The following is an 8,736-nucleotide window of genomic DNA, read 5'->3' on the forward strand; positions in this document are numbered from 1 at the left end:
TTGTATGATGAAACACTTCCCCCGTGTATTCCATGGAGAAGTATACAGCATAAGGTTCCAGCCAGGAAAGCTTAGAATGCTTTGCGAATTAGAATGGCCAACTTTCAGTGTGGGCTGGCCCCAGGAGAGTACATTAGATCCCTGGATCATCTGTAAAGTTGATGACATTGTAATTGGAAACCCAGGGCACCCAGACCAGATCCCCTACATTGATGCCTGGGAAAATGCTATGAGTCACAGTCCACCCTGGTTAGGGAAGTGCATGACTAAGGAAGCCAGGATTTGCCTAATATAAAAACCGAGGAGTGCTGTCCCAGGAACCAGACCAAGCAATCACTGTGCAAAGGGCCCAGAGAAAGTGCACCCGAGTCCAGTGCCAACCCACCCATTTTAGAAGGGCAAAACGAAATGACCTCCCACTGCCTTATGCAATTGCTCCTATCCTGGCAGTGCTAAGGAATGAAAATGAACTACTCTCCCTTAGCAGCGCCCCATTGTTGTCATCTGCACGGGGATGTGCGATGCCCACAGCACCCCTGATGCTGCTTTTATCACCATCTGCATCAGAGAGGGCACCTATAACATCCCCACAGCGGTCTTTGCACCCTCCACAGTGGAAAATGCAGACCCGTTGCTTCCACAGCTGTTGCCCCTGGCAATGCAGCACCACTGATCAGTCAGGAGGGAAACACTGAAAAGTGGCCACTCACACCACAGGGAGCCCCCGGGGCAGTGGGAGCAGAGAAAAAGGCAGCCTTCCAGTTACCTCTCCCTGAAGCCCAAGCCCCAATTTATTACCATGCAGATGGTCGGATTTGGAGGGAAAGGGAACATTCATCTATCAGCCTTTTACCACAACAGACCTCTTTAACTGGAAAAGCCACACCCCACCATTTTCAGAGAAGCCTCAAGCCATGATTGACCTCTTCCAGTCCATCATACAGACCCACAAACCCACCTGGGCTTCTTATGACTTTATTAAACTTTGAAGAGAGAATGCATGTCATGCAGGGGGCTCTAACCTGGCTTAGAGAGCACCCATCTGAGGGAACTTTGGACAGTGACCAATATGCCCAATTGCAGTTTCCAGACAAAGATCCCCTATGGAATCCAAATAACGTGACTGGGCTCAACCGACTAGAAACCTTTCATAGGGTCTTAGTTGAAGGATTCAGAGCGGGGAGCTGGAAAGCAGTAAACACGGCAAAAACCACCCAAATCTTTGCAAAGCGGTCGTGTATACATACTCTTTAACCTAGATGCTCCCAAGAGCCAAACAATGGTCAATGCAGCTTCCATTGCCCAATCACAGGCTGACATTTGAAGAAAGCTACAGAAGTTGCCTCTGGTATGAACATCTCTGAGCTCAAGGAAAAAGCCACTAAGATTTATGTTAACCGCAATGTGGAAACAAGGAGGGAAGAAAATTGGAGGATGAAAAAGAAGCAGATCTTCTGGCAGTGGTAATAGTGGAAAAATCCAATCCTGTGTTAAGGAGAGTAAACTGGGAAGCCCCTGCCCCAAGGAGAGGGAAGGACCCACTCCTAAGGTGAAATCAGTGCACATACTGCAGGGAAGAGGGACATTGGAAGTGAGTGTGTCCCAACTGGTCACTCAACTCTGTCACTGCAATGCAAGCAGCCAAAACATTAGCCAGGAAAGCTAGTGGAGCATCACAAACCAAACCCTGGGTTTGTAAAAATTCAGGGAAAAATCCTGCAAATCAGATTATTGGACTGGCAGGAATAAAGGACTCTGATGGAGATTATTTGGACAGACCGGGCTCCTATTCTCTCGGCCCCGCGGAGCCTATGGTCGGAGTCCAAATTGGGGCCACACCATACATATGATGGTTGACACTGGGGCTCAACATTCTGTAATGACCAAGCCAGTTGGGCCTCTATCAAAAAGAGAAGCCACTATCATAGGGGCAACTGGCAAAAGTGCCCAATGGCCCTTCCTTCAAGCCAGGACCTGCAACATTGGGGGAAAGGAGGTCACTCACGAATTCCTCTATCTTCCAGAGTGCCCAGTCCTCCTCCTGGGCCAAGATCTGCCATCTAAACTGCAGGCTCAAATTACCTTTAACGCCATGGGGCAATCCACACTGACACTGGGACCACAGGATCCTCTGAAAATAGCACTAGCTCTTCCTCTGCAGGAGGAATGGAAACTGTTTAGCCTCAGTGAAACTGGCCAACCCATGGCCATGCAGCTCCCCTTTGAAGATGTGCCCCAAGTATGGGCAGAGGGTAACCTAACGGGGATGGCACATGACACTCCTCCAATTATTATTGAAATAAAGCCCACAGCCAGTCCAGTAAGCATAAAGCAATATCCATTTCCACATGAAGCACAAGAAAAAGTCAGGCTACATATTCAGAGATTGCTGAATGAAGGCATATTGAGGCTATGCCAGTCTCCGTGGAACAACCCACTCTTCCCAGTTAAAAAGTTGATGGGGATTACCGCCTGGTCCAGGACTTATGAGCAGTTAATTTGGCAATAATAACCCTCCATTCTGCAGTTTCTAATCCATATGCCCTTCTCAGTTTAATACCTTCATCAGCAATCTACTTTTCATGCTTAGATCTTGAGGATGCCTTCTTCTGCATATGGGTAGTGCCCTGGAACCAACTGATTTTCACCTTTATGTGGAACAACCTGAACTCAGGTGAAAAGCAGCAGCTAACATGGACGTGATTGCCTCAGGGATTTGAAAATGCACCCACTATTTTTGTACAAGCCCTGGCTAGTGATCTCAAGTCCTTTAAACCAGAAAGTCATGACTGTTTCCTCCTCCAATATGTTGATGACGGTGGTGGACTTGGCCCAGTGGTTAGGGCGTCCGTCTACCACATGGGAGGTCCACAGTTCAAAACCCTGGGCCTCCTTGACCTGTGTGGAGCTGGCCCATGCGCAGTGCTGATGTGCGCAAGGAGTGCTGTGCCAGGCAGGGGTGTCCCCGCATAGGGGAGCCCCACGTGCAAGGTGTGCACCCCGTAAGGAGAGCGGCCCAGTGTGAAAGAAAGTGCAGCCTGCCCAGGAATGGCCCCGCACACACAGAGAGCTGACCCAACAAGACAATGCAACCAAAAGGAACACAGATTCTCATGCCGCTGACAACAACAGAAGCGGACAAAGAAGACACAGCAAACAGACACAGAGAGCAGACAACCAGGGTGGGGGGGGAGGGGAGAGAAATAAATAAATAAATCTTAAAAAAAAAAAAGAAACTGTTTGGTAATGTAGGGAATATATATTAAAAATATATATATATATATGTCAATGACCTCATCCTTGGAAGTCCCACCTACCAAGACTGCACTAACAGAACCCATGCCCTTTAAAAGCATGTACAGCAGAAAGGCTATCGAGTGTCTAAGAAAAAAGCCCAAATCTGCCTACCTCAGGTCAAATATCTAGGCTATAAAATAACAGGGGTGCCATGAATTGGGACTTGAAAGAAAGAAAGCAATCTGCAGTCTCCCTGAGCCCAACACCCGCTGGAAGCTGCAAGAGTTCCTCAGACTGGTAGAATTCTGCTGCAATTGTATCCCCAATTTTGGGATCCTCACGTACCCTTTATATAAAGCCACAAAGGGGGGAGGTCATGATCCCTTGCTCTGGGAAAGTCCACAGAAAAATGCTTTCACTGCTCTCAAACAAGCTCTGATGGAAGCACTGTTGTACCTCTACATTCATAACTGCCAAAGCATCGCAATAGGAGTACTCACTCAATACCTTGGTTCCTGCCAAAGACCTATAGCTTATCTCTCCAAACAACTGGACACTGTAGTGCAGGGATGGCCCTCATGCCTGCAAACTGTAGCAGATGCAGCAATATTAACACTAGAAGCCATAAAATGAACTCTTGGCAGCCTATAATTCTCCAGGTTCCGCATGCAGTAATCACAATCTTAGAAGCCAAATGAACACACTGGCTAACTAACAGCTGCCTGGTTAAATATCAAATCCTATTATGTGAAAATCCATCCATCCAACTGGAACTTGGAAAAACCCTAAATCCTGCCACCCTGCTACCTGTGGAGCTGGGGGTTCCAGCCCATAACTGCCTGGAAACATTGGAAGAAGTATATTCCAGCTGGCCAGACCTCCAAGACCAGCCACTGGCAAATCCTGACATGGAGTTCTTCACAGATGGGAGTAGCTTTATGCAGGGCAGCAACTGGCGAGCAGGATACTCTGTAGTAACCTCTGAAACCACAGTGGAGGCCCAGCACCTCCTGGATAACACATCAGCAGAGAAAGTCAAAGTCATTGCCCTCACCCGAGCCTTACAACTTGCAGCTGGGGCCAAGGTTAACATCTACAAAGACTCCAAATATGCCTTCCTTACCCTGCACGTGCTTGGAGTCTTATAGAAACAAAAAGGGCCCATTAACTCAGGAGGAAAAAGCATTAAATATGGCACACAGATTCTGGAACTACTAGAAGCAGTTTGCAAACCTATCAAAGTGGCTGTAATGCACTGCAAGGGACACCAGACAAGTCATAGCCCCATCACCTGGGGAAATCGGAGGGCAGATGCTGAAGCAAAAAGAGTGGCATGGGAAGGATCCCTATCTGAAAACCTGGCTGCTGCTCTCATTCCTCAACTTCTTAATTATCAGAAACCCCAGTATAGACTGCCTGCTTTCGTCCCACAGCCTCTGAATCACCGGGAACCGCAATATACTCAAGCTGAGAGGGAGTGGGTACTCTCTGAGAGTGGGACACAAGGAGCAAATGGGTGGTGGACATTGCCCAATCACAGAATAGTCATGCCACAAATATTAGCCACAACCTGTAGTTCAAGACGAGAACACACACTTGGTAAAAACCCATCTTAAAGAAGTGTTAGAAAGATTCTTCTATATCCCGGGTCTAGCTGCTGTCACCCATGCCATATGCCAGGGGTGCTTGACATGTGCAAAAAATAACCCTTGTCAAGGGCTCACAGGAGCCCCAGGAATCCAAAAAATTGGTAGTATGCTTCTTGAAGATCTAGTAGGTGATTTCACTGAAATGCCATGATCTGGAAACTATAACTATCTCCTAGTCCTCCTCTGCATCTTTTCTGGCTGGGTGGAAGCCTTCCCCATTCAGACCAAAAAGGCTGAAGAAGTGGTCAACGTTCTCAGGGAAATCATTCCTCAAAATGGGCCGCGCCTCTCAATTGGCTCCAACAACAGACCTGCCTTCATCTCTGAAATCACTCCAAAAAAGCACTGTGCATCTGATGCAAACTGCACACTGCTAACTATCCTCAAAGCTCAGGGAAAGTAGAATGAATGAACCATAAATAAAAACTTATATTGCGGGGAGGGGACACGGACTCATTGCCGTGTGCGCCCAGCGCTCCGTCCCTCACTCGCCGCTGAAGGCCTTCCTCGCTACCCGTACGGCCTGCTGCTGCCCCGCAGAAATGCTTCGATTACCCGCAGTCCTTCGCCAGATGAGGCCAGTGTCCAGGGCATTGGCTCCTCATCTCATTCGGGCATATGCCAAAGATGTGAAATTCGGTGCCGATGCCCGAGCCTTAATGCTTCAAGGTGTAGACCTTTTAGCTGATGCTGTAGCCGTTACTATGGGGCCAAAGGGAAGAACAGTGATTATTGAACAGAGTTGGGGAAGTCCCAAAGTAACAAAAGATGGTGTGACCGTTGCAAAATCAATTGATTTGAAAGATAAATATAAAAATATTGGAGCTAAACTTGTTCAGGATGTTGCCAATAACACAAATGAAGAGGCTGGGGATGGCACCACCACTGCTACTGTACTGGCAGGCTCTATTGCTAAGGAAGGCTTTGAGAAGATTAGCAAAGGTGCTAATCCAGTAGAAATCAGGAGAGGTGTGATGTTAGCTGTTGATGCTGTAATTGCTGAACTTAAGAAGCAGTCTAAACCTGTGACAACCCCTGAAGAAATTGCTCAGGTTGCTACAATTTCTGCAAATGGAGACAAAGAAATTGGCAATATCATTCCTGATGCAATGAAAAAGGTTGGAAGAAAAGGTGTCATCACAGTAAAGGATGGAAAAACACTGAATGATGAATTAGAAATCATTGAAGGCATGAAGTTTGATCGGGGTTATATTTCTCCATATTTTATTAATACATCAAAAGGTCAGAAATGTGAATTCCAGGATGCCTATGTTCTGTTAAGTGAAAAGAAAATTTCTAGCATTCAGTCCATTGTAACTGCTCTTGAAATTGCCAATGCTTACCGTAAGCCCTTGGTCATAATTGCTGAAGATGTTGATGGAGAAGCTCTAAGTACACTTGTTTTGAATAGGCTGAAAGTTGGTCTTCAGGTTGTAGCAGTCAAAGCTCCAGGTTTTGGTGACAATAGGAAGAACCAGTTTAAAGATATGGCTGTTGCTACTGGTGGTGCAGTGTTTGGAGAAGAGGGGTTGAATCTAAACCTTGAAGATGTTCAGGCTCAGGATTTGGGAAAAGTTGGAGAGGTCATTGTGACCAAAGATGATGCCATGTTCTTGAAAGGAAAAGGTGATAAAGCTCAAATTGAAAAACGTATTCAAGAAATCACTGAGCAGTTAGATATCACAACTAGTGAATATGAAAAGGAAAAACTGAGTGAACGTTTAGCAAAACTTTCAGATGGAGTTGCTGTGCTGAAGGTTGGTGGAACAAGTGATGTGGAAGTGAATGAAAAGAAAGACAGAGTTACAGATGCACTCAATGCTACACGAGCTGCTGTTGAAGAAGGCATTGTTCTCGGAGGTGGCTGTGCTCTGCTTCGATGCATTCCAGCCTTGGATGCACTAACTCCAACTAATGAAGATCAAAAAATTGGTATAGAAATTATTAAAAGAACACTCAAAATTCCTGCAATGACCATTGCTAAGAATGCAGGTGTTGAAGGATCATTGATAGTTGAGAAAATTATACAGAGTTCCTCAGAAGTTGGTTATGATGCTATGCTTGGAGACTTTGTGAATATGGTAGAAAAAGGAATCATTGATCCAACTAAGGTTGTAAGAACTGCGATTGGATGCTGCTGGGGTGGCATCTCTGTTAACCACAGCAGAAGTCATAGTCACAGAAATTCCTAAAGAAGAGAAGGATGCTGGAATGGGCGGAATGGGTGGAATGGGTGGAATGGGCGGTGGTATGGGAGGTGGCATGTTCTAATTCCTAGAATAGTGCTTTACCATTATTAATGAACTGTGATGAGAAGCTCCAGGCAGTGTTTCTCACCAATAACTTGAAGTCATTTGAAGAAAATGACAGAAGAAAAGGCTGGTTGATGTCAGAAAATCGCTATAACCATCAGTTACTGGTTTCAGTTGACAATATATAATGGTTTACTGCTGTCATTGTCCATGCCTATGATAATTTATTTTGTATTTTTGAATAAAAAGACATTTGTACATTCCTGATACTGGGTACAAGAGTCATGTACCTGTGTATTGCTTTCAAATTAAATCACTGAGGCATTTTTACTGATTCTGTTAAAATCAGGATTTTAGTGCTTGCCATCACTAGATGAGAAGTTAAGAAGCAGCCTTTCTGTGGAGAGTAAGAATAATTGTATACAAAGCAGAGAAATACCCAATTATGTGACAAACTTGTGTAATAAAAATTTGTTTAAAGTTAAAAAAAAAACAAAAAACTTATATTGCCTTGATTTGCCAAGAAACTGGGCTAACATGGGTGCATGTACTCCCGGGTGCTCTCCTCCAAGTTTGGGCCAGCCCAAGCTGAAAGCTAAGGCTAAACCCTTATGAAATCCTCTTTGGGAGAAACCCCTTAATCCAAAATATAGAAGGGGATCTCAGAGAAAGAGGAAACTTATCAATAGCTCAACAAATGATCAGTTTAGGAAAGGTCCTACAAAACCTGCATCACTGGGTCCAAGAAAGGGCCCCCATTGGCTAAAGCAGCTCCATACACCCATACAAGTCGGGAGATGCAGTCTGGGTCAAAGACCAGAAATCAGCTCCACTAACCCCTTGATGATGAGGACACTATCTTGTCATTTTATCCACTCCCAGTGCAGTTAAAGTAGCTGAAATCACCCCATGGATACACCATAGCCAGGTCAAGTGAGCTGCCCAGAGTCCTGGACCTGTATTCCAGATACCCACAACTCAACCAAACTCATCTTGTGAAAGAATAAAACACCAAGCCCTGCCCCAGTCACTCTCCAGAAGCTTATTGGTCTACACACAGTCAAAGAATATGAATCTGGTTTAATCCCAGTTACAATGCCCCTTTACTTATTCTCCCTACAACTAGCCCTGACTCTCCCCTGGTCCCAGGTCAGCACCACAGAGTGTAAGTCGTGTATCCAAAAGGTGCGAATGGGGGCCCATGTCAATACCACATTAATTTATCATAGCCTTTACACCTGCAAGGGCCAAATAACCACCTGCCAGTTTCAAGGAATCTCCTATAGTGTCTGTAACATATCTGGCAAAAAAACCTGCTATGACCCCAAACCCCAATAGTCTCCCATAAATGGAAAATAAGTATGCGTAATCAAAATGGGGAGCTTCTTAGCTCTACCCCAGTCACTAGCCAGAACCAACAAGTGTCCCTTCTATTTGATGCATGTCAAGTTATGGACTCCAGGATATCATGGAATACCAATTGTGGAGGGCTCAACTGGGAGCAAAAATACACTCATAGCAATAAGCATATGTGAGCTCCAGAAATGAAAAGTGCAGCTCAAGGGGGGGTGGGGGTGGGGGGAGATTCTGGTGCAAAT

General features: G+C 45.6%; 1 pseudogene; it reads left to right on the forward strand.

The window, feature by feature from the left end:
• Positions 1-5,348: 5,348 nt before the first annotated feature.
• LOC101414102 (60 kDa heat shock protein, mitochondrial pseudogene) lies at positions 5,349-7,464 on the forward strand (annotated as a pseudogene).
• The last annotated feature ends 1,272 nt before the right edge of the window (positions 7,465-8,736 follow it).

This window comes from Dasypus novemcinctus, chromosome 4, assembly GCF_030445035.2.
Source record: "Dasypus novemcinctus isolate mDasNov1 chromosome 4, mDasNov1.1.hap2, whole genome shotgun sequence".
Taxonomy (NCBI): domain Eukaryota; kingdom Metazoa; phylum Chordata; class Mammalia; order Cingulata; family Dasypodidae; genus Dasypus; species Dasypus novemcinctus.